Source organism: Schistocerca serialis, chromosome 7, assembly GCF_023864345.2.
Source record: "Schistocerca serialis cubense isolate TAMUIC-IGC-003099 chromosome 7, iqSchSeri2.2, whole genome shotgun sequence".
Taxonomy (NCBI): domain Eukaryota; kingdom Metazoa; phylum Arthropoda; class Insecta; order Orthoptera; family Acrididae; genus Schistocerca; species Schistocerca serialis.
The window spans coordinates 426,265,388-426,292,020 of NC_064644.1; the positions used below are offsets into that span (position 1 = coordinate 426,265,388).

General features: G+C 40.5%; 1 protein-coding gene across 1 annotated transcript in view; it reads right to left on the reverse strand.

Annotated features, from left to right (window-relative positions):
- LOC126413133 (lutropin-choriogonadotropic hormone receptor-like) overlaps positions 1–26,633 on the reverse strand; it is a gene marked incomplete at its 3' end in the record, with an annotated part of 673,520 nt that overhangs the window by 381,653 nt on the left and 265,234 nt on the right. The gene's annotated exons all lie outside the window — the stretch shown is intronic.

Below are 26,633 nucleotides of genomic sequence, written 5' to 3' on the forward strand. Positions count from 1 at the left end.
ACTGACGGCTTCGATGTTCCGGTGTTATTGAGGTCTTTGTTCATTCATGTATAAGATTTTCTAAATACAATATAAATATAATTCAAAAAAGGAACTGTGTATGGTATGTGCGTAATCTGCAACATCCAACAAAATTCTTGGGTATTTATAAGTCATAATCTTATAAAGCTTATTTATATATAAATCAAAAATAACTATCATGTGTCTAATATCCTTTCCAGTTTGAATACATCTATGTCCACTTGATTACCCTATTCACAATTAAGTGCCTGGCAGAGGGTTCAATGAACCACCTTCAAGCTGTCTCTCTAGCGCTCCACTCTCGAACGGTGCGCGGGAAAAACGAGTACTTAAATTTTTCTGTGCGAGCCCTGATTTCTCTTATTTTATCGTGATGATCATTTCTCCCTATGTAGGTTGGTGCCAACAGAATGTTTCCGCAATACGAGGAGAAAATTGGTGATTGAAATTTCATGAGAAGATCCCGTCGCAACAAAAAACGCCTTTGTTTTAATGATTGCCACTCCAATTCACCTCTCACGTCTGTGGCACTATCTCTCCTATTTCGCGATGATACAAAACGAGCCGCCCTTCTTTGTACTTTTTCAATGTCATCCGTCAGTCCCCCCTGATACGGATCCCACACTGCACAGCAATACTACAGAGTAGGGTGGACAAGTGTAGTGTAAGCAGTCACTTTAGTAGATCTGTTGCACCTTCTGCCAACGAATCGCAGTTTTTGGTTTGCTCTACCCACAACATTATCTATGTGATCGTTCCAATTTAAGTTATTTGTAATTGTAATCCCTAAGTATTTAGTTGGATTTATAACCTTCAGATTTGTGTGACTTATCGCTTAATCGAAATTTAGCGGATTTCTTTTAGTACTCATGTGAATAACTTCACACTATTCTTTATTCAGGATCAATTGCCACTTTTCGCTCCACACAGATATCTTATCTAAATCATATTTCATTTCGTTTTGGTCATGTGATGACTTTACAAGACGGTAAATGACAGCATCATCTTCAAATAATCTAAGAGGGCTACTCAGATTGTCTCCTATGTCGTTAATATAGGTCAGGAACAACAGAGGGCCTATAACACTTCCTTGAGGAACGCCGGATATTACTTCTGTTTTACTCGATGACTTTCCGTCTATTACTTCGAACTGTGATATTTCTGAGAGGAAATTACGAATCCAGTCGCACAACTGAGGCGATATTCCATACGCACACAGTTTGGTTAGAAGACGTTTGTCGAAAGCCTTCTGAAAATCTAAAAATATGGAGTCAATTTGACATCCCACGTCGATAGCATTACTTCATGAGTATAAAGAGCTATTTGTGTTCTGCAAGAACGATATTTTCTGAATCTGTGCTGACTATGTGTCAGTAAATCGTTATCTTCGAGCTACTTCATTATGTTCGAATACAATATATGTTCCAAAACCTTATTGCAAATCGACGTTAGTGATATGGGCCTGTAATTCAGCGGATTACTGCTATTTCCCTTTTGGGTATTGGTGTGACTTGGGCAAATTTCTAGTGTTTGGGCACGGAACTTTCTGTGAGCGTGCGGGTGTATATAGTTGCTAATTACGGAGATATTGCATCTGCATACTATGAAAGGAACCTGACTGGTATACCATCTGGACCGGAAGCCTTGCCTTTATTAAGTGATTTAAGCTGCTTTGCTACACCGAGGATATCTACTATGTTTCTCATCTTCGTAGTTGTTCTTGACTGGAATTCGACAGTTACTTGACTGGAATTACATAAAAAAACATGAGTGGTACAAGTGTCGAATCCGATGTTGCCGCCTCGTGATTCAGGTACTGCGCTATAACCTAACTTAAAGGTTAGAATAATGTCAGGTGAAAGACGATCCAATTTGTCTTATTAAAACCGTTTTATCCTTTCAGACTCCGTTATTATCACATAAATGTTTTACATTATCAGTTTAGGTAAGTCATTTTCATCGAGAGATGTGACATGAATATTCACAAAATATTTTGTCTAAAATTTTGTCTTGAATTTTCATGCCATCTATGTAGTTTGGATGATTTGGTGAAACCGGTAATATGAATACTTTTACATTAATTAACGATCCTGAACAAATAAAAATCTGAACGGATTACAACCTACGTTACCCAACCACTCGAATATACGGAGATGTTCATCGTTGATCATAATTTTACGAAATTTGTTACAACAGTTATAGTAAGATCTTCATTGTCTCACAGCACTGTTGATTTTGTGACTGGATCAATGATAGGAAGGTTACAACATGCCTAGTTGGCACCTGAGATATAATTCCCGACTGTACTATCTCGCCCTGTCAAGTACCCATGCTGGTATCTTTGGTTACTTTTATTATACCATTTTGCAGATGTTTCAGTGACTAAAGATAACGCGCCACTACAACACAGAACACAAAATTATGAGCAGTGCAAGGCTCATGTAATGATACGGTAACAGAGACGGCCAGCAGTGCTCCTAGTGGCCTGGCAGTGAACTTCGAATACAGAAAACTTAGCGTAAAAATCCGTGTCCTTTCTTTGCGAAATACCCCTACTAGATGATTATATTTTTCATTTATACTTGATTGGTGGGGCTGGTAGTCTGGTGGTAAAGTGTGTATCTGGAAACGAATATGCGAGAAAATACAAAAATGTATGTGAACAACATAAAGTAGGATACAAGGAATATACCAAGAATGCATTTAAATCGAGCAGTCCACACACGAATTCGTAAGTAGTAACAATTGTACGTAACCATTTTCTGTTTTCTATGAAACAGAAACAAATACAGCATCATTCGCTGTGCCCATTATTACAGGTGCGAAGAGAAAACGAGCTATACATTTACAGTGCAATTCAAACAGTGAAAGACACACGAGAAACCGTAATCAGAAACACAGTGTGATGGATCTAGCTTCTGTTTTGAACGAAAGCAAAATAAATATCTTAAATCACCCAATAAGAAATCGAGATGATGGACTCAAACTTGCAGCGCTCCATGTGACCTGGCAGGGAATCAAGATCTTGGTACCGGAAATCCCTATATGAGTTTCACACCCTTGCAGCCACATTACGTACTGTGGGCTGTATGTACTCCAGTACTGTAACTGAATTTAATATCTTGGTTTCTGGCATAATTCTGGTTAATAATTATGATTGGCCATGCACCTGATTAATGATGGCACACATTGAGTAAACAGTACGTAAAATTATGATAAATATTTTATGATTGTTTTTGTAATCACGCATGGCAATTATTATTTTTTTTCTGTTTTGTTGTATGTAGATACCTGAGCATTGTCCGTTTCTGACCAAAACTGGGTGTTTAATAAAGTGACAATACAGCTGTTTGCAAATCATGATTTCCCAAAGGTACTACTACAGCTTTAATCGGTTATAATGCTTCTTAGTGACAATAACATCGTCAGCAAACAGTAGCTAGTAAGTCGGTTAGTTGTATGTTGAGTAAATCATTTGAATGATTCCTTTTTTCAAACTGGTGTAACACAATTTTATTCATAGGATGTGTATACATGATTAATTTCAGTGGATGGCTACATGCTAGCTACTTATGAGTTTCCTGAATGGCAATATGGCCGCCGTTTAGTATTAAGGAACATATTATCACGCATTCCTACTCCTCTACCAACACTTCAAACCGTGCCTTCATACAGGGTACCAGTTTTATATATAAATTCGCATATGTAACAAAAGGAGTTGTCCAGAAGAAATGAGTTTAGGGTAGCTTTAAAACTTGCTTACCCCCATCAGAAATTGTATGTTGTTGGGTAAATGATTAAAATTGTTGTTGGTGCTTATTGAACTCCTTCCTGAGCCATTGACAGCTTTAATAATGAGTAATAAAGATAATTTTTCTTCTAATGTTGTACGTATGGACGTCTCCATTCTTCTCAGATAATGCTGGATTTTTTATGACTATTTTAACTGGTATATATACAATAAATTTTGTGAAGGTACAGTTAAAATGCCTAACTCCTTCTTGTGCAATCAATACTTCCTATCTAAGTGATGAGTTACACAAGAAAATTGTTTCATAAGACATTACTGAATGGGAATAAATGAAACATGTTTGGAAGTTCATTCGTTCATTTCTAAAACTAGTAATTATATGAAGAGCAAAAGAAATGTAACTTAATTGTTGAATCACCTAAGTAATTCATTTCCTCCCATTCAAAGTTTCAGCATTGTGTACACACAAAATTTTTTAACTTCCACTCTGTTTACAAACTTCTGCTTCCCTACCGGTACTACATCAGTTGTTCGTATGACTACTTGTTGTCTAAAACTGAGCATGTACGTTTTCTCAAATTCACTATTCTTTATTGTGAATTTTCTGAGAGTCACTTATTAATTCTTTCTATCAAATGGGATATACTCTACAACCGTCTACAAGGTGTACTAATTCTGCTTCATGAATATTAAGTGTAAAGATTAAACTAATACTGCCTACCTAGTATGTCTGCAAGCGACTCTCCATCCACGACAATGTGCTGCATCTGTCTTGTCAGGAAATATATGGTCAAGAGTAAACCTAGTCTGAAGTTCCAAAGGAGTATATTTTTTTGTATGAGGCGCCGTTGTGGGCCAAAAAAAGCTAGAAACACAGAAGTAACCTGTTTTGCTCTTCCCATGACGCTGAGGGTACTGTGTGGTAATTGTGCAGCATTTATAGGACATGTGACTGTCACATGTCTCATGTCTCATTCCGTGTATAATTCATGTTCCTTTCTTATAGATGTAAGTGCTTATTTCCAATCCCAGGACACATATGTCTCCTCAAAGCACCTGCGGTAAAAATATGGCCAAGAGTGGAGAAGTAGTAAGACTGAGGGAGTTGCTTCAGGGTATTTTTATCCCCCTCGTCCTCCTTTCACTCCTTTTTATTTTAGTACGACCAATACTACCTTCTGTAAGAATTTGGGACACTTTTGTCAACAGGCTGTAAATGATAACATAGAAATTCGAAAGCAGATCAGTGGACTGCGCCTTCTACACTGATAAATAAGTGCACAACAGTACTGAAAGACTCATGAAGTTAACGTTGTCTCCACCAGCTCTTGTACTCCAAAGACTGTTGCACAGCTTTTCCCATAGTCAATGATGCACAACTAGCATTTCGGAATGACGTTTGATACCGCTTCAATTTGACTGTGAACAACTCCAGACTGTCATAATTGACGCTCCTGGAGAATTTTTCAAGTCGACGGAGGACTGTTATGTTAGTTCTTCTTGGTACTCTGCGCCTATTCGGAACGGTAGTTTTTCTCTTATGTTACACTTTACCGCAGAAGCAGACAAATGTGTACACTATGACAAAATTCTTGAGTCATTCGTTCCTAGTTCACTTCGCTGATTTCGCTGTCTTTAAGAAGATCCTTGATCAAAAAATCGGCACTCAATTTCTGCAAATAAAGAACTTTGCCACTGTTATTGTCAATGTAACAGTGTTGCAGTCTTGCCAGCTATAATATCATTTACAAAGAAGCAGCAGCACGTATTTCGAATACAGATTAATACGGAAAATTTCGACTAAAACTTCCAATAAAATAATGTGTTTAATTTTCAGCTGCCAACATCGCATGGCTGTATGGAGTTGGCAACCGCAGGTAAATAATTTCGCCCATTCTGACTTGTTACTCTCAACTAACTGCACTATTTTAGCTCGTAATGTCATAAATACTGGGCCAACAGACATCTCTGTGCCACTTCTGAAGCAATTATTCAATAACAACGGCGATGTATTCTAATGTTACTGAAACAACATTGCTTTGACTACAATAGTTTTGTGTACCTTTATTGTGATACGTCAGCTAATTATTATATCAACTCACCAATGGCAAGTTTCAGTGTTAATACTCTCTGTCAATAAGTTCTCTGCCTATAGAAGAAGATAAAAAGAAAAGTTTACGTGGTAAACATAAAAACAAGATCCGAACTGATTTTTTGCTATGTGCACTTGTTTAATCGTTTGGATTATCAGGTGAGTAACATTACACTCGTTATTTTAATTCTGATGTGACTTTCTTCAAAAAAGTCCACATTTTGTTGGCGTTTGTGTCTACAATTAAAATGTTTTGAGAATTCCGCCTTCAGAAAAGTACAATTTCTTGTTTTCCTCTGAACTGTAGGTTATTCACGAAGGTATCATCAAAGTATATTTCTCGTACTCTCAGTATGTTTTGATAACCTGCTCGACATGATCTGATAAAATGACTTGTTGGAATCCTGTAGAAACATTACAGCAAGACCACGTTGCAAACTGCCTGACAATATTTCTTAAGACGAACCGATTGTTTACACAGTGATTACGCTTGGTTTTTAAGGCGACTGCCTGAGGACTTGTAGAATACGGAGAGAATGTCACCCATGAGTGAAGTTTCATCGCAACAGCTGCATTCACCCTTATCTCCTCAGATATATTTGTGCAGCATTCCGTCAATTTCAAACCTCCCTCAGTGAATTAGTCTATTTGATGACAGTAATGAACTCTACCGGTGACGCACTTAAATGCACGACTAAAGCGTTCGATATAGTTGGAAACACAGTGACATGGCAGCTGCAAAACAGCAAAACACAACAAACCTTGGTCGCCGCATAGTCACTATTACTCACAGTAATGTTAAAAGAAGATGTAGGTCACATAAATAATATTACGAACCTATAGGATCACCCCAGCAGCTTTGGAACTATTATGAGACTAAACAAGAGCTTTAGACCGACTAAAAACAGTTTTATCTTCGTCCTGAAGTACTGTAAGCCAGATTACTGCGATTCCAATTTTTTCACATTGACTTCCTGTCGCATTGCCATCGCGAAAGTGTACTGATCTAGTGTTCTGCATCGCTAACTACCGGGATGTCTGGGGAACGACAGTCAAAAGAAGAAAAATTTGTTTGCTAAGAAGCCCAGAAGAAGATATTAAAATGGCTGTATTGTGGAAGTGTGAAATTCGCTTTCGGCATGTCAGTGTCTCGGTGCTTATTGTTAGTTGTCACGCCAGTTTTTAACGAACTGACCGTCGACAATACAGAATGATCATTACGACTGCGTAACTTCGGGCAGAAAACTAGGAAACCTTGCTGGTAGACGAGTCGGACTACTCTGGCCTGATGAATCCAGTGGCGTGAGGGCTGGTGAGAGGCGTTAAGGCCTTGCTAATGGTAAGTTGTTATGACGGCACGGGCGCATTAGATGATTGGTACGTTCCTGTGCACATTCTGTAGGGAGGTACTGAACCAATGGCAGGTGCAGTAACAGAGAGATTATTTTGAACACCACGGTTAGTTCTAGCAGAGCATTACACTGGTATGCATGATACCAGGTGACTGGAAATAAATTTATTCTTAAATAACATTTTTACTATTTCAAAACAATTCTTTGTTTTCTTCTCTAACGTAGGGCTTTTTCATAATGTATTTAAAAAATGGTTCAAATGGCTCTGAGCACTATGGGACTTAACTTCTGAGGTCATCAATCCCCTAGAACTTAGAACTACTTAAGCCTAACTAACCTAAGGACATCACACACATCCATGCCCGAGGCAGGATTCTAACCTACGATAGTAGCGATCGTGCGGTTCCAGACTGTAGCACCTAGAACCGCTCGGCCACTCCGGCCGACCATAATGGATTATTTATTTTATTTTTAGTTACAGCAATTTTATTTATAAAGCGAAAATGGCATTTTTATATGAGTAGGGTGGCTAAGCAAAGTAAAAACATTGCAGTGTAAATGTCTGGATGTCTGGAAAAAATCGGAGACATTCAGTATCTGGGATAAAAAACCTTTTGCATAAACCGCTTGTAAAAAAAAAGAAAAAAAAAACGTGTTTCAGTCACTACACATCGAGTAGAGCTTCATGAAGCAGCCTGTGCCGAGCGACGTGGCGCAGCGGTTTACACACTAGACTCGCATTCGGGAGGACGACGTTTCAAACTCGGGTCCAGACATCCTGATTTAGGTTTACGGTGATTTCCCTAAATCGCTTCAGGTAAACGCCGGTTGGTTCCTTCGACAAGGGCACGGCCGATTTCCTTTCCTCCCTCCCCCAATCCTATGGGACCGATGACCTCGCTGCTTGCTCCTCTCCCCCAAACCAAAGAACCAACCAAGCAGTTTGTAAGGGCTCTTCCACGTGATCAGTCTGCTTTAAGTGTCTTTCTGTCAAGAAATTTGAAAGCTGTAACTTTTGTTGGTCCTCGAATTCAAAGACTGATGAAAAATCACGAACTTGACAATACAATGACTGTTAGTGATAAACACACATGGACTCTTCAGGCTTGTTACAGGAAACTTTCTAAGGAATACAAAAGTTCAAAACTACAAGAACATTGTCAAAATCATGAAAAATATCAAGCAGTTGGTTTGTACCATGAGTGTAAAAGCCCACTTCCTACTCTCATATATTATTTCCCTGAATATATGGCACATTATCATACACAGGAGGGATAACGCTTCCACAAGTACTTTAAGGACATGGGTAAAAGGTACCAGGGAAGATGAAATGTTGAATTTTAAAGAGACAAAGTAAAAATGAAATCGAAAAATGGAAGGTTTGAAAACTAAACGTAACCGAGTACTCATAATGTTGCTAAGAGATACTAAATAAAGAATTTTTCCTGTGTCTCTATAAAAATAAAACAATTATAAAAATACAGAGGTTAATTGAAATTTTAACGTAGGTGCTTTATTTACTTATATCTTTAAAATATGAGACCTTACAAAATGATTCTCGACCACCTACTTTTGAGAAATCCTCGAACAAAGAATTTTAAAATCTGTCGCTTGTAAGGGCAGTTCTCCATTTATGGATTTCCTACAGATTGGATAGTTCACGGATGAGGCACCTTACAAGCATGACAGTGTTTACAACTGTCATAACAGATGTGTATGGAGTGACAGAAATTCATGCCCCTCTCAGACCACGAGCAACTTTTTTCTATTGACTGCTGGGTTGGAACTGTGGGAGATTAAGTAATAGGACCTTATTAACTGTCAACTTATTTGGAAGGTGAACGCTACCTGGCGTTCATCCGAAAAACGGTTATCCGTGAGAAGATGTGGATCCAACACAGCGTGGAACCATCCCACGCCGGTGTATGTCTATGAACACTTGAACAACAGAATGCGCTTGCAAGCCACAGATTTTAAAATTTTTTGTTCGAGGATTTCTCAAAAGTAGGTGGTCCAGAATCATTTTGTAAGGTCTCAAATTTTAAAGATATAACTAAATGAAGAACCTACGTTAGAAATCGAAGGGAAGGTCATATCCATTGTTGAGATGCATCGTTGGAGCACACTCCTATTTACTTTTCCTGTGAGGCTACAGAAAGTCGTTCTACGAAAATGAAAAACTATTCAGTAGAGTCGTAACTGCCTCACTCACTGTGCGAAGATGATAGGGATATTTGGGTATGTTGCATGTCTGGTCCACCTTTCTGACGCATGCGTTGAGACTGCCAATCGTCACTTTGAGCACATGCCATAAGGCAGTGGTTCTCAACGTCCTTGCGTTCGTGGTTCCCCCGGCCAGCAATGTCGCTCCTTTGGCATTCGTGTATGATACCTTGCAAAAACCGAACTAATTATTAAGAAAATTAAGTACTTGGTTTTAATGATAGGCACTGCCGAAAATCCACTCTTGCAAATACAGAATGATGCGAAAGGAATTAATATCTTCAGTGCTTTCTTCCTAAAGTGCGGAAACTGTTTTGTTACTGAATACAACAATGCTCGCAATATCATTGATGAAAACTTCAGTTTTAGTGAAGAAGCAGATGAAAGTTCTATCAAGTCCTCCTCTTCTGCAGTACTGAACTCAAATGGAGAGTTATTATTGGACTGATTTTGAACATGTCATCATCAGACGGTTTTATCGTGCACGGTTATAGAAAATTTCAAAGTTGTTTGATGTAGAGAGCTGTTAGAAGTAATGGGAGAGAAACTACTTTTCGTTTCAAATTTTACATTAACGGTTCCAATGGAATGAGTGCTGTTAGTCGGTGATCGCTGGAGGGCGTGCAGCTAAAATAACAGACACAGCGAGGGTAAACATTGTTTGTGTGTCTGTAAATGTTTGTGTCTCATTGTCTTTACTTTTTCAACGATAAAGAGACCTTTCCGTATATCTCTGCTCAACCGCGCTTGAAAACGTAATAGCGCTGTATGAGACAAACTGTTACAATTTCGTTGGAACTAACATTATGGTGTAGCAATATGGATGGGTCATGTCCTATTACAAATTAAGAGTTTATTTTTGTAAGAAAATATATGAAATTAGAGGAAAAAACGTCTATTTAAAATGTCAAGAGAAACATACATCGAAGCAGCAAAGGAAGATTCATCAGATCCCGAATATCACCGATGTCGATTGAGTAACATTTCGTAAACAGCTGTAAAATATGGAACTTTCTGGCAGATTAAAACTGTGTGCCGGAACGAGACTCGAACTCGGGACCTTTGCCTTTCGCGGGAAAATTCTCTACCACCGAGCTACCCAAGCACGACTCACGCACCGTAATCACTGCTCTACTTCCGCCAGCACCTCGTCTCCTACTTTCCAAGCTTCAACGGAAGCTTTCCTGCGAACCCTTCAGAACTAGCACTCCTGAAAGAAAGGATATTGCGGAGGCATGGCTTAGCCACAGCCTGGGGGATGTTTCTAGAATGAAATTTTCACTCTACAGCGGAGTGTGCGCTGATATGAAACTTTCTGGCAGATTAAGTTTGGATCAGCGCACACTCCGCTGTAGAGTGAAAATTTTATTCTAGAATCAGTAAAAGATGTCAGGATGGTTCTCCCACTGAGGCCACCGGCTTGTCTAGGTGGGCTAATTCTCCGTCGCCAATGGCTTCGTTGTGACCGGCAACAGTGAAACAAAGACAGTGAACAGCAATCTCTTCCATCAAGAGTACAGCATCGCGCTTTATCACGCAGGGCATTTTCTCTGGTGTGTCGCACTGTTTGGGAATTTTAAATTAAGTACAGAAGCGTACTCTTCCAGAAATTTTAGCTCCCAGAATCATGTAATATTCTTGGTCGTCTGAGATGCGTTTGATTTGCAACATCTGTAAAAGTCCCTTAAAAGTCATCATAGTCGCCGTTGACTGTATGCAATATTTATTATTAGTAATAATAAATATTTCATACAGCCAACGGCAACTATGATGTCTTTTAAGAAATATTATACGACTGTGACTGCCAACCATGAGAAGTTAATCATCTGTAGATGTAGTACAGGGTATGTGGATGTGGACTACCTCGACTGCAATTCTTCTAGTTTCAACTGATACATCGATCCTCGCTATGTGGGATTGCAAAGACTGGTAGTAAAAAGAATATAAAAAAATAAATCTAACCATGATTATAAACCTGAAATTCATAGTACTTAATTCCTTTCTGCAGTGGCCTCCAGAAGATATGGAACACAGGCATCTATGGAGGAGCGTCGAACTGCCTAGAACTCTGGCGCAACCGAGTTAAGGCGCACAAGTTGGGACGTATTTTGTAATTCCGCCTTACGTCTCACAAACAGGAGGGTGAGTCAAGAAAATAAGTCGCAGACGACAGAATACCGGATATCATATTAAATTTCGCACATATACATATCTAAAAGGTGGCAGTACATGTCACGTGGAAGGTAGGCAATGAACACTATTTTTATACCAATGGTTAACGACTCGCAGACGAAGATGGTAGGTGAGCTACAAGTGTGTACCTGCCTAGAACAATGAGATTTCTGTGACTCTTGGGGCTGTCCACAAAGCACGTCCATAGCGAAATTCATCCCGTACATGATCAGGACTATATTTAATGGAAATCTATGTTCAATTTTATACAGAAGTTCAGGAAAGGGCAAGTCACAAACAAGGAGCGTCCTGGCATCCCTGGTTATAAAAAAATGGTTCAAATGGCTCTGAGCACTATGGGACTTAACTACTGAGGTCATCAGTCCCCTAGAACTTAGAACTACTTAAACCTAACTAACCTACGGACATCACACACGTCCATGCCCGAGACAGGATTCGAACCTGCGACCGTAGCGGTCACGCGGTTCCAAACTGACGCGCTTAGAACCGCACGGCCACACCGGCCGGCCCCTGGTTATCCAGTGATGGCACATTATTAACGGAGCTACGAACATACAAAATACGTTCACAGATATGTGAGTGCCCCAGTGTGTTGTCCTCGACGGCGAGTGTTCATCAGAGACAAGGGTATCGCCAGGAGGGCCCCAGCGAGTGGGATAGAGTACCCTCCACCACGCACCGTACGGTGGCTCGCAGAGTATCGATGTAGATATAGACGTATTTCGCAACCCCCACGACACATAGGTATTGTGTGTTTCAGAAATGTAAGGAACCAAATAATCTTGTTATACCCCGAGAGATCACTCGTTACAAGCCAACGCTGCCACAATAATTCCATGCTGCAGGCTTATAACGCCTTATCGAACGATGGGATACGTGTTTAAATTTATAAAGGCAGTATATTGAAAAGGAAGACAGTTTCCAGGCTGGTACACGCGTCTCTGAAGTATGTCCTAGTTTGCGACTTATTTATTGACTCATCCTCGTAGTTCCCAAGTTAGTAGCTACCCGCTAAACGCGGATGTAAGCCGACACACGGCTCCGCACAAGTCAGTTTTAGCACAGTATTAGCTCAGTATCGCGCAGTATTTGAAAACAGCATTAGGACCATGTCTACAGCTACGAAGAGCTAAACCAGACATTGAAGAAGTACCAGTAATCGTAGTTACCATTCACTGCATTCAGGACTAGACCAGTCAAAGACGAATCAGAGCAAGTGAACACTGAACTACCGTGGCGTAGCATCCTCGTACCACAGTTAGGCAATATGAAATTTCTATTAATAATTTTTTGTAAGCTCTTTGCTAACCCGTGTGGCCATCATATTGCTATAAATGTTGCCTAACTCTGTTTGGCCCCGGGAAAATGCTGTATTATTTGTCACATGTCAACAAACCGCTTCATAACAGCGACTACTTTCTGTGGTAGGGGTGCTCTTCCTGACACATATTTACAAAAATGGCTCTGAGCACTATGGGACTTAACATCCGAAGTCATGAGTCCACTAGAACTTAGAACTACTTAAACCTGAGTAAGCTAAGGACATCTCACACACCCATGTCCGAGACAGGATTCGAACCTGCGGACGCAGCGGTCGCGCGGTTCCAGACTGAAGCGCCTAGAACCGCTCGGCCACACCGGACGGCACGTATTTACAGTTGACACCAAAAGCACTTGGTGAATACGACATTTTCCGTGTCAAAAAGACAACACAGTCAGACCAGGCCATGAAGCCCAACGGTACCGACCTGCCGCCATGTCATCCTCAGGGCTTAGGCGTCACCACATGCATGTGGTCAGCACACCCCTCCACCAGTCGTCAGTCGTCGTGACCGGTGTCATTTACTTCTCATTCCAGTAGCTCCTCAATTGGCCTCGTAAGGGCTGAGTGCATCCAGCTTGCCAGCAGCTCTCGGTAGACCCGGACAGTGACCCATCTGAATGTCAGCCAAGCTGGACAGCGCTTAACATCGGTGATCTGATGGCAACCGGTGTTACCACTGCGGCAAGGCCGTTGGCACTTTCAGTGTCAGGTAAGCAGTTATGTGTACTGTCAAAAAGGTACACAATTTTTGTCTTGTACACTACTGTACATGAGGAGATTATTTCTCACAACACATAACAAACTCAGTCAAGGCGAAGGAATGGGCAAGAGCAACTGTTCCGATAATAAGTTTCAGTCGATTAACACATCCATGCTCACTCAAATGAAATTGAGGAATCAACAGTTTCCACGAAAAATAAAACACGCTGCAAATCTATAAGCTCAAAACTGCCAAGATGTTAGAGTATTCAAAATTAACACTTTGAGATAAGAAAATGATTGTCAGAAAGGATTTAGCCTTATCGTCATGAATTATTGTAACACGGAGTAATACGTTTAAATGACACTAACTGTTGAGAGTGATGCGAGTCGGTGCATACATAACACATTGTCAGATATGAATTCTGGGTTCAAACTGATTTAGCGCCATCGCTTGCAGACTTTAGAAACGGAGTGTTTCCGTAAGAGAGTGAAAAAATGTAACAGGACACAGAGAATGCTCCACTGAATAATTTGAGATAGGAACCTGGGTCGGAGAAGCCAGCTTAACGAGATATGGAAGTAAACATGTCTATCGCTTTGTCTAGCGTTACCGTTTTCCAGCATATTTACATGTAATATGCGTACAAGTTTACACGTTCTGTGCTGTTTATTTACATATAAACTCTGTATTTCCTGCAACGTAAGACGAGTCTGTTTACCAGGAAGTCATGACGCAGGTTTTGTTTACTTTACTTGTCCGTCAGCCGGCCGGAGTGGCCGTGCGGTTCTGGGCGCTACAGTCTGGGACCGAGCGACCGCTACGGCCGCAGGTTCGAATCCTGCCTCAGGCATGGATGTGTGTGATGTCCTTAGGTTAGTTAGGTTTAAGTAACTCTAAATTCTAGGGGACTGATGACCACAGCAGTTAAGTCCCATAGTGCTCAGAGCCATTTGAACCATTTGTGTGATGTCCTTAGGTTAGTTAGGTTTAATTAGTTCTAAGTTCTAGGCGACTGATGACCTCAGCAGTTAAGTCGCATAGTGCCCAGAGCCATTTGAACCATTTTTTGTCCGTCAGGTGGCTCTGTTGTATTGTATTTACATTGTTCTTAAGAAAGAACGTGCTGTGAATCAACGACAGACCCAGTCATTACTCATTGCTATTCAGAGACGTACAGTGCAATACGATGGAGCAGTACTGGTACAGTTTTTCCTGGTCGCTGTATTGTAAGAGGAGGTCCTATTCCATGGCCTGCGAGGTCACGTGATCTGAATCCTCTAGATTATTTCCTATAGGGATATCTAAAGTCACTTGTGTATGACATCCCAGCGGATACGGAGATGGGATTAGTTTCCAGAACTGAAGCTGTCTGTGACGTGATTCGAAACACACCAGGGATTTTTGTCAGGGTGCGTCAGAATTTTGTTCGCCAATATCATGCTTTCATTTAGGTTGATGGCCGTCAGTTTCTGCATATTTTGTAAGATACAACAGAAATGGTACGTTCATTGTGTCAATCATGGTACTTGCAGTTAACTAGTGTAAATATTCAAGTACACAGTAGCGTGATTTTATTCCTATTATCTCCTTCAGCTGGCTCCTCCGGCCCCAGGTTCCCTACCTCAAACTGTTCAGTGGAGCATCCTCTACGTCCTGTAAAATTTTTGCACACTGTTACGTAAACCCTGTATAACAAGGGTGTAGCTGCTGCTCTCTACTCTGTAGTCTTCGAAGTTGGAACTTCACGGGCAAGTCTACATGTACATAATATGAACCATATCCCACATTATACAGCTATTTATCCTCATATTGCATTGTGCGAACAATTCTTAATGTGGAGCCTTAGCCCGCCGTCAGTGACTTGAAGTACACAGTTTCTCTTTCTATCACGTGCGGTAAATTAGGGAGACGTTTATCATGAACATTCCTTAGGCTTTCTAGGCTTTACATCGTGTTGCATCAAACAAACACACACCTGCAAGTCACTGAATGAGCTATGCCCCATCTTCGACAACGAGGCATGAACTGTAAACAAAGCTAAACACCGCAGACACTTTACAGACGGCTGCGTATGGTATTTCTAGGTCGCTTCACCTACATCGATGCAGCAGGCAATTTTATTGTTAAGAAACATAAATAATTTCTGAACACATTAATATGAAGCATTGCTGTTTCCAGACATCGCACTGCTTGAAATTTCTGACTATTGGTTCCTGATCACAAATATTGTCTGTCAAGTGAACAACCCTTTTTCTCGACATGTACTAAGCGTTAGAAAAGTTTCGTAACCGACTTCTGACATTGCATACCGATTTTGCGCTAAAACTTACTATTTGTGGAAAATTCAGACACAAAGGAAACTTTTAATTATTTTAGACAAAGGGGAGTCGTGTACGCCCAGCTTCATACATGTGATTCACGAAGTAACATTAATCACGAATAAAAGACTCCCTTTTCGTATTATTTTATTACAAATACAATTTTAATTGTTTTAAAGTACTAATTAAAGGGATAGGTTGCGTATAGCATTGTCATAGGTAATAACAGGCCACTGCGGTAGTCCATTATCTCTTTCCGTCGTACGAGTTGATTTTTCTAAACGAATGTACTTTCCGAAACGACATTGTCGCCCTCAATTTTGATTTACCTATATGCTACTACTTACTGTAACTGAAAATGTTTGTCAAGTTAGTTATACTTGCCCTACTGACAGTCCCTGATCTCTGCCAGTCGTGCAAGCCGGGACAAACATTCCGAATGCAGAACACTTATTTGGACACACAGAAGTGTATGTACGAGGATATGTCATAAATTCATGATTATTATATTTAACTGTTAAAGATATTTTCTCTTCATTAATTCATGGTTATTACTGATTTTTAGAAATGTTTTCTCTTCATTCCCAAAATTACTCATATCCCAGCGACTACACTTATTCCAAATGTTGTCACTATTTATAGCTATAAAAGTGGGAAAGTTTCGGACGGGTCCCCATGTCACGAAATATCAGTCCAAGGTCTCAGCAATCTTCAAAATTTTGAACATAAAGGTTTCAAAAACTCTGTGTTATGAGTGCGTACTGTAGCCCGACAAAGGAAGGGGAAGCGAAAACGACATCGGCGTACTGTGAAACCGCTTGCGGTGCACCATAATTCTTATCCATTTGCATTCGTGTTCCTGAGAAGAAATGAGTACAGGCTGTAAGGAGTTATAAGAGGGTCTATCTTTTCCAACCTCCTTTAGACCATAAATAAAATGCAAGCGTAAATTTTAAAAAATCTTTTTTTTACTAAAAGTTTCTAATACTTATGGTTAGTTTCCGACATGATCACCGTACCGATTACGGCATTTTTCCGTACCTGTGGATAAACTTTCCAGTGCATTCTTCACACCACGTTTTCGCTAGTGAATTGAGTCTTGATGTTGTCTCGTAGCTCCTAGTTATTTCCGAACCGCTATCCTCGTAGCCACTTCTTCAATTCAAGATGGAAGTCATTCGGCACTGCGTCGGGACTGTGTAGCGGTTGATAGAAAGCTTCCCATTGATACTGCTCAAGGATCCGTTGGGTTGCGGTGGCACTGAGAGGATGGAGGTTGTCATGGATCAAAACAATTCCATAAGTCAGTAACCCTCTTCTTTTGTTTTCAGTTTCTCATCGGTGAATTTCTGCCACCGCTTGTAGAAAACGAAAAGCGTGTCTCATCTTACAATTCATTCGCGGCAACGTTTTGTCAATAGGGTAATGGAAAGCTTGTCCGTAGCTACAATAAACGTGATGATCGGTACGGCGCTTTTGTCGAAAACTAACCGTAAGTGTACGTAAGTTTCGGTAGTAAAATAATTTTGCTATATACATTAGTTGTCTTGTATTTATGGTCTATCTGAGGAGAAAATAAAATTAGTCCTCGTTCATGGGTGTCGCGTTCATATGAAACTTGGGTGGTTCATATGGAACCCGGGTAATGTCCAAGACATTAGACAGGGATAGGGAAGGAAACACTGTGCAACAATGAAAATGTAAATCGAATGAAAGTAGCCAATTCCTAGCAAGTCAAATGTGCTGATCGTGAATATCACAAAGATAATTGAAAATTAGCTCTAGTTTTCATTTTACACTGTCTTATTACGGTATAAATGGAAATGTCGTGTGGCTAGGGCCTCCCGTCGGGTAGACCGTTCGCCTGGTGCAGGTCTTTCGATTTGACGCCACTTCTGCGACCTGCGTGTCTATGGTGATGAAATGATGATGATTAGGACAACACAACACCCAGTCCCTGAGCGGAGAAAATTTCCGACCCAGCCGGGAATCGAACCCGGGCCCTTAGGATTGACAGTATGTCACGCTGACCACTCAGCTACCGGGGCGGACTTTATTACGGTGAGATAATTGTATACGGATTTTATGTTAAGTTTAAAATCAAATATTATAATGGTTTGTCAAAGTCATAATAACTAGTAACAATGGATTATATTATTGTCCCTGGTCTTACTTGTGTGCAATATTTTGGATATAAAATTTTTTATACCAATTTTAGAGTTTTTGTCTCCCTCCTCTTCAACTTCAGTGACAATTATTAATGCATGTAATAATTTTTGCACATTTGTTTCCAGATTAACAACCAGTTATTCAAGTTGACTGCTACTGAAATGAGCAAAAATGCCACGAGTTTGTGTCATCAGTGCTGACACATTTTGCTATGTGTTTGGAGAAGTGACATTTGCTTCACACAAACAGTAAATAACGCCACTGATTAAAAAAGATTACAGTTAATATTTTGGGTGCGAAATAGGTGATCAGGATAACCCTGGGCTCCACATGTGGGCCGGCCGCGGTGGTCTAGAGGTTCTAGGCGCTCAGTCCGGAACCGCGCGACTGCTACGGTCGCAGGTTCGAATCCTGCCTCGGGCGTGGATGTGTGTGATGTCCTTAGGTTAGTTAGGTTTAAGTAGTTCTAAGTTCTAGGGGACTGATGACCACAGATGTTAAGTCCCATAGTGCTCAGAGCCATTTGAACCATTTGAACCATTTGAACCATCCACATGTGATCTGCAATACTTGTACCAGCAACCTCAGGAATTGGATGCATGGGAAAGGACGTTCAATGCCCCCTGCAGTGTATCTTTGCAGGGCCACAGATTCGAGAGCTTTTTGGAGACCATACTTTTGATGGAATCATAGAAAGTGATGAGAAGCATGCAGGGGGATGTTTTAAGACAGTTTGTCTACAGTTCTTAGGGAATAAACGAGCAATAAATTACAAGGAGATTGTACATAACATGTTGTCATCGTATGAAAAACTTGGTTCCAACATGCCATTGAAAATTCTTTTCTTTCGTAGTCATCTTGACTTCTTCCCCAAAGATTGCGTGCAGTAAGTGATGAACATGTGGAGCGACTTCAAGATATTGCCACATTTGAAAAGATGTATGCCGGAAGGTGGAGCCTTACTACTCGTATTTTAGCAGCTTACTGCTGGACTGTCATAAGGGATGTTCCCGAGTATGTGTATAAACGTCAAGCCAAACGAAAACGGCCATCTTCTGAATTTACCTCTGAATAAAATATGTAATTGTATATACTGTACGTATGGACATTTAACATTTGTAATCCTTTACTCCCTTTTTGACCAGTTAATTTCTGTTGTGTTTTACATAGTTCTGGTTCAAAGTAGACTTACAAAGTATTTTCATTAATGTAATATTACCTTCATTTTTTCATCATATTTTACTTTTATACTTCCAGAATGGCAATGAAATTTATCAATGCATAACACATAAAATAATTCAAGAAATCATTCACTTAAAATTTGTTATGCTGAATCTTGGAACATGAATGCATATTTAGTTAGTGAGCTATTTAGACATAAATGTAGATTACGTTTTTAGAAAACTAGAGCTACATGTCTATGAATAAGGTGTTTTTGTACCAATTTACTGAAATAAACATAACTAACTCAAAACCATGCAATTTATATACTTTCACTTCAAATTTGTTTTTCAGTGAAATCGATTGTCCCCTTTCAAATGAACCATACTCTCACTTGACTTGGGCGATTTTTGGAATCACAAAAAAGTAATCTAGATTTCCGCAAGGGGATATGAACCGTTGTCCAGTGTCTTACCTCTGCTCCACCTCCTCGATCGGTTTAGAAGCACGAATAGACATACCTGTCTCGCTCCGACAGATTGTGCGTTATAATTCTCATCAATTCACCGCTATCAAAATTCGATGATCGTAATCTGATCGATTGCTTCTGAGCAAACGCCTCTTACCGTCTTCCTTCCACTTCCACATATTACAAAACGGATCTGATGTGACAAACTATACTTTAGATTACAAGACTGCTTTTGTTTTCGTATCTAACTTTTTAAATGTATTTACTTTATCAGTTATTTATGGGATGTTTTTATTTTTGGTTCCCATTTTGACCCTGCTAACATTTATTGGCTGTCGGAGCCACAGTTTATTCGCAGTAAGGTTTTATGGGGGACATCTTTCGTCAAAATCTGATGTGAAACGATAGCACTTGACCACCTGTTTTCATACTTTCATGGAAACAGTTATTTGAAGCTATGTGACTACCTCAATCAATACAGTAAATCAAAATACTTCGCTTCAAATACCTACTTTCCCCACACAATTAGTATGAATGAATCAAAACATCGTTACGAAAACATCGATTACATTTCATATATTCTGCCTACACAAAATATGGTTCCAGATTCGTATCCTCTCAACCAGATGCTGTTGTTTCACATGTGTAAAAACATTAACATTCGTGGTACTTTTTTTATGTTTCTAGCACAACAATTATAACCCGTTTCAATCAATATGCATATATACAGTAACGGCCACTCTGAGAAAAATTAATTTTTTTAAATCACGGAACCATATAGTAAATTGGACGTCAGTGTAAATAAACAATATACTTCACTCTTCCCTAATTGAGTGTTGTGTCGCCATTACAACATAGTTATCGCACCGCTCGAAAAATGACGTTACAAGCCGCAGACCAAAAGAAGCTGAAGATGAGCACTGCGTGTGAGTTACAGTTAGGTGCATTACCTTTTATTTGTGTAGCTGCCAAAAAGTTTGTGTGACAGTCGTTATGGTGGTAACTAAGATTTCGACCATATTTTCATTATTTTGATATGACAGGACGGTTGCCTGCTTTTGTTTGAAGATGGTAAATAACGACAAACACTATCCGAAGTTTATCTTTTACTTTATCGTTTTCCATACTAATAAACAATAAAACCCGAAAATTGTTTACGTGCAGCTTAGGGCTAGGCAAAGATGCTCGCGTCTGAAAGGGCTCGAGATTTCCCGATATGCCGGAGCGGTCGGTACAGTGTCGAGCTTGTTCGGACAATCACGCGACATTTGACTAGCGTGGCACGAACGCAAGAAACACGCAAGAAACTGCGAAACAGTCACAATAATACGCTACGGCTCTGCTTAAAGTCTGACAATTTCTTGAATCATTGGAGCAAATATCAGTAAATCCTTCCACCGCACAAACTTCTACTGTATTTGAACAAGTTTAGAACACGCGTATTCATACTGTACCGATATATATGGACATATAAACAAATATGCTGATTTTTAAGTAATGACAACAGGCAAAGGCTAAAATGTTGTCCTCCAAAAAATATTGCTTTACTGAACCCAGTTTATTTTTCATTTTATATGAGAGGCGGAAATGATTTACTAAGCAGGTTTCAAGTGAGCGTTTCAGTTCACATATTACAATAATAGATAAAAACTTTACCAGACGTCAATCAGTTTAAAAACAAGACAGCAACATTCAGACGAATTAATCATAGTGTAGCGTAAATCATACCTAGTATTCCAAACGATTCAGTTTTTCCTCTTTCTTGATATAGAATGTGTGAAATAAAACCAAATCCTAGTAAAATTAAAATATAGGCCTCTGGATGTCCAAAGAACCAGAATAATCTATGGATATAGAGGCTGCCACCTCGGTACGCGCCGGTTTCACCGTGACGTCATCCAATCAATGAGAAGCCGTCCACTGCTTATAAAAGCGGAAGCCTCACCGGTCCACGACAGTCAGTTTTACCCCTGACGAAGATAACGGAGGTAGTCATCGAAAGCTTGGGATGTTATCCAAATTTGACGCGGCAAGTAAACCGAGAACTTTTTATGCAAGGACTCCGTCGCGGAAGACTTCGTAGTCAAATCAGGATAAGTATTGATATAAAACAGGAGACCCTATTTTAATCGAGAATCTTACCACGCTATGATTGTTTCATCTGCATGTTGATGTCTTCTTTTTAAACTCATTGAAGTCTGGTAAAGTTTTTATCTCCTATTCTAATATGTGAATTTAAACAAGAGCTAAATACCGAACAAATGAAATATATCGGAATACAATTCTATCTCGAGAGTGAACTGCAGTTGTTAGAAGTCTTGGAGATAGAACCATCAGACGTCACTGGATTACGGGAATCGGACACAATCATGATTGCAATCTTATATCTACGTGTTAGGTGACTCTGTTGAGCATGACCCGTATCCTAGAAGGTATTTCAGTCCGTGTTTCACATTTATGTTTATTTAAATCCGTAACACATTACGAAAGCTAAGACAGGTCGTTGTGATAGTACTAGACCACTGGCCGATGAAAACATGGAACCCAACCCCAGATTTCCCCAGCTGTGATGTAAAGTGCTCGAATAGTTCTATTCGTGTTCAATCGTATCCCTACCGACGTCATAACCGAAACAAGGTGTAAATGTGAAAAATAGGTATGATAGCCATGAATATTGCTGATTGTTGACCGAGGTATTTACATTTGTGGAATTTTGAAAAACTTCCTAATAAAGAATACGATATACAGGATGATTTTACAAGGGGGGAACAACTGCAGAAAATATTCTGTGAGAGAATAAGGAGAAGAGAAGGTCCTGTGAACATATGACTGGATATGCGTTGCAAATGTGGTATACCCACCTGAAGGCGGGGGGCAAAGTCTTCGATAGTATAAGTTTCAGTGTCTGAAAGCACACATGAGAATACAGCAGGCAAGTGGAGATATTCTGCCTTTGCTATTATTTTAGTGGCACTGTGATTGCGAACCATCAGCAAGCGTTCAGCTTGAATGTGTAGTCGAGGTAGATGTTGTCGACACACCTGCGCACGGAAATGAGGAAGTCAATTTGAGCACTATGATACACTCAGCTCACAAAATTCATGGGATAGCGATATGCGATAGCGGTAGTATCGCGTACACAAGATATAAAAAGGCAGTGCATTTGCGGAGCTGTCAGTTGTACTTAGGTGATTCATGTGAAATCGTTTCCGACGTCGCTATGGCCGCACCACGAGAGTTAACAGACTTTAGAAGCGGAATGGTAGGTGGAACTAGACGTATAGGACATTCTATTTCTGAAATCTTAGGGAATTCAAAATTCAGAGATCAGAGTATGAAGAATGTGCCGAGAAAACCAAATTTCAGGCATTACCTCTCACCATGGACAACGCAGTGGACAACGCAGTGGACAACGCAGTGGCCGACGACTGACGGCAATGGCGTTTGCGTAGAGTTGCCAGTGCTAACAGACAAGCATCGGTGCGTGACGTAACCGCAGAAATCAACGTGGGACGTACAACGAACGTATCCGTTGAGACAGTGTGGCGATATTTGGTGTAATGAACTACGGCAGCAAATGATCGACGTGAGTGCCTCTGCTAACAGCACATCGCCTGCAGTGACTCTCCTGAGCTCGTGACTAGATCGGCTGGACCCTAGACGACCCGGAAATCGTGGCCTGGTCAGATTAGTCTCGATTTAAGTCGATAAGAGCTGATGGTAGGGTTCGAATGTCGCGCAGACCCACGGAACCATGTACCCAAGATGTCAACAGTGCACTAAGGAAGCTGATGATGGCTGCATAATGGTGTGGGCTGTGTTTTCCTGGAATGGGCGCTCTTGTCCAAATGGATATGGTTATGTTCGGCTACTTGGAAAATATTTGCAGCAATTCATGGACTTTGTGCTACGAAACAACTATGGAATTTTTATGGATGACAATGTGCTTGTCACCAGGAAACAACTGCTCGAGAGTAGTTCGAAGAACATTTTGGGCAATTCGAGTTGAATGATCTGGCTGCCCACGTGGCCCGACAGGAATTCTATCGAACATTTATGGGCTATAATCGAGAGGTCAGTTCGTGCCCAAAATCCTGCACCGACAACTTTCGCAATTATGGACGGCTATAGAGGCAGTATGGTTCAGTATTTCTGCAGGGGACTTACAATGACTTATTGAGTCCACTCCATGTCGAGGAGCTGCTGCGCCACGCTGGGCAAGAGCACGTCCGACGCTATATTAGGAGGTATACCATTACGTTTGTCACCTCAGTGTGTAGTACATCTGCATCTACATACATACTCCGCAAGCCACCTTACGATGCATGGTGGGGGGGATCGTACCCTGTACCATTACTAGTCACATCCTTTCCTGTTACATTCGCAAGTAGGGTGGCAGTAGAATCGTTTAACAATCAGCTTCAAATGCCGGTTCTCTACACTTTCTCAATAGTGTTTCCTGCACATAGCCAGGAGGGCAGCCAGGGTCACCCACATAAAGTACAGATATGGCTGGCCGCTGAAGCACTGTGTAAGGATGACTGGTCCCACGAGGCAGTCGCCAGTAAACCCCCGCCCACACTTTGGGGGTCAGCCGGTCGTATTACAGAGAGAACATTCCCATTTACCTGTTGTGTGCTCGTCTGCGCTTTCTATCGTTAAAGACTACACTGTAAAAGATTTATCTCCAGCTACTCGTTGTATCTCCCTGGAAACACATTTCCGGCCATATTTCTATGCAGCCATTTTTCGTCTTTGTCTGGTCATAGTTCCTTCCCGGCAGTTTGTCTCGTCTAGCGAAATCAGCGTATGTAAATCGCTATAGCAGACACAGTGCTGCTCTCACGAGGAAAACACAGCAAGTGCCACAACCAGATTCCCCAGGAACTTCGCCCAGTGGGAAAGGAGTCAATAGAAGCGAACACGCGTCTCGGCTTATCCTTAGACTCTCGACAATTTCTGAGGAACCGAACGACAACGTTTTCGGCGTACTTTAGATGTCTTTTAGTAAACAATAGGCTAGACCCGATTGGTGGCACAGTGACTAGTGTCGCGGCCTGTGAGTTTTGCGTCCTGTATTCGAAACCGCACTACTGTTTTTATACATTTTATTTTAATTTTTTTCATTTATCTACCCGTGTCCGTAGAAAGTTATTACACGAATATTTATTATCAAGTTAGGTGATGTTCTTGTTGTTGTCATCACTCCGAAGACTGATTTGATGCACTTCTCCATGTTACTCTAGCCGGCCCGAGCCTCTTCATCTCCAAATAATTATTGAAACCGCCATCCTTCTGAATGTGCTAACTGTTTTCATCTCTCGGTCTCAATCTACGATTTTTATCCTCCACAATTCCCCCCAATAGTAAATTGATGACCCCTTGATATCTCAGAATGTGTCGTAAATGTGTCGTATCAACAGATCCCTTCTTTTAGTCGATTTGTGCCACAGATTTCTTGTCTCCCCAATTCTGTTTAGTACCTCCTCATTAGTAACGTGATATACCCATCTAATCTTCAACATTCTTCTGTAGCACAACATTCTGAAAGCTTCTACTCTCTTTTTGTCTAAACGTCCATGCTTCACTTCCACATACACTGCTACACTTCAGGTAAAAACACTCAGGAAAAAAAACACTCAGGAAAAACTTCTTAGCACTTCAATCTACATTCGATGTTAACAAATTTCTCTTCTTCAGATATGGTTTTCTTCGCATTGCCAATCTACATTTAATATCTCCTCTACCTCGGCCCAGATCGAAAAACTCATCTTCTACTTTAAGTGCTTCGTTTCCTAATCTAATTCCTTAACTCCTGATTTAATTCGACTACTTTACATTTCCTTGTTTTGCTTTTGTTGATTTTCATCTCATATTCTCCTTTCAAGGCTATAACAATTCCATTCAGCTGCTCTTACAAGTCCTTTGCTGTCTCTGACGTTGGTAAACCTCAATGTTTTTTTTTTATTTCCCTGAACTTTAATTCCTACTCCAGATTTTTCTTTGGTTCGTTTGCTGCTTGTTCGATGTGCAGGCTAAAACAACGTCGGTGACAGGCTACAACGCTGCCTCACTCCTTCCTCAACCACTGCTTCCCTTTCATACCCCACGACTCTTGTTGCTGCCGTCTGGTTTCTGTACAAGTTGTAAACAGCCTTTCGCTCCCTGTATTTTACCCCTGCTATCTTAAGAATTTCAAAGATAATATTCCAGTCGACATTGTAAAAAACTTTCTCTAAGCCTACAAATGCTATAAACGTATTTTTCCTTAACCTATCTTCTAAAATAAGTCGTTGAGTCAGAAATGTCTCGCGTGTTCCTACATTTCTCCGGAATCCAAAACACAGGGATGGCTTCCTCCAGGTTTCCCATTCTTATGTATATAATTCGTGTTAGTATTTTGCAAGCATGAATTATTAAACTGATGGTTCGGTGTTTTTCACACTTGTCAGCAACTGCTTTCTTTGGAATTGCAATTATCATATTTTTCTTCAAAATCAAATGGCTCAAATGGCTCTGAGCACTATGGGACTTAACACCTGAGGTCATCAGTCCCCTAGACTAAGAACTACTGAAACCTAACTAACCTAAGCACATCACACACATCCATGCCCGAGGCAGGATTCGAACCTGCGACCGTAGCAGCAGCGCGGTTCCGGACTGAAGCGCCTAGAACCGCTCGGCCACACCGGCCAGCACTTTTCTTCAAGTCTGAGGATATTTCTACTGTCACACACATCTTGCATAACAGATGGAACAGTTTTGTCATAGCTGGTTCTCCCAATAGTCGTTCTGATGGTATATCGCCTACTATCAGGGCCTTGTTTCGACTTAGTTCTTTCAGACCTCTGTCAGAG